We start from the raw sequence: 875 nt of genomic DNA, 5'->3' as shown, positions 1-875 counted from the left end.
AAGGAGGCTAGATCCCATTTAAAATTCCTAACTATTCTGGAGTCCTTTTTGAAGGTAGTAATTTCAGTAAAAGTAATCTGTTTTATATGGGGCAGTAAATGTAATTAAATGGGCGAGGGTGGTGACAATCTGTAGAGTTGGCATGCTATCAAGAAGATATTCATATTGGGCATGGGTCATAGGCATTAAATACAGGCCTAGTCTGTTCTGCACAGATACACTCTGGATGTCATGGGGTTGGTTTACAAAAGGCAAATAGACTTTTCACTTTACAAGGGAAGTTGCACTTTGCAAGGAGATTTGTCCCAGAGCACAGTAAATAAGGTGAAGCTCTACTACCATCATCCAATCACGTGCAAGCAAAAATGCAGTTTTTAAAAAATGTTCCTGCAAGTGATCGGGTATGGTTTGCAACCTGAAACTGCACTATATTTACTAAGCTCTGGGGGGAATTCCCTTGTACAGTGCAACTTCCCTTATGAACAGCCTATTAGCCTTTAGTAAATTAACCCCTATGCACAGTGATAGATGTTTGTAATGTTCACATATTATTTAAAATTTCTACCAATGTGAATGATGTTTATTAAATGGGAAATGACAGCCATCCACCACACATGTTGTGCCCTCTGAGGAACAATCTGCATTCAAATTGCTCTTCAGAGGGCATTTGACAAGGCAGTAAGGAGGTGTTATATGGCCTACTCACAACCTGTTTCAACCCCTTAAAGTGGTGTTCCGGTCGAAATTATACTTTTTAAATAAAAATACCCCTATAATGCACAAGCTTAATGTATTCTAGTAAAGTTAGTCTGTAAACTAAGGTCTGTTTTGTTAGTTTATAGCAGTAGTTTGTTATTTTATAAACTTACAGCAGG

This window comes from Aquarana catesbeiana, linkage group LG03, assembly GCF_042186555.1.
Source record: "Aquarana catesbeiana isolate 2022-GZ linkage group LG03, ASM4218655v1, whole genome shotgun sequence".
NCBI classification, from domain to species: Eukaryota; Metazoa; Chordata; class Amphibia; order Anura; family Ranidae; genus Aquarana; species Aquarana catesbeiana.
Note: the sequence above shows the minus strand (reverse complement) of the source record.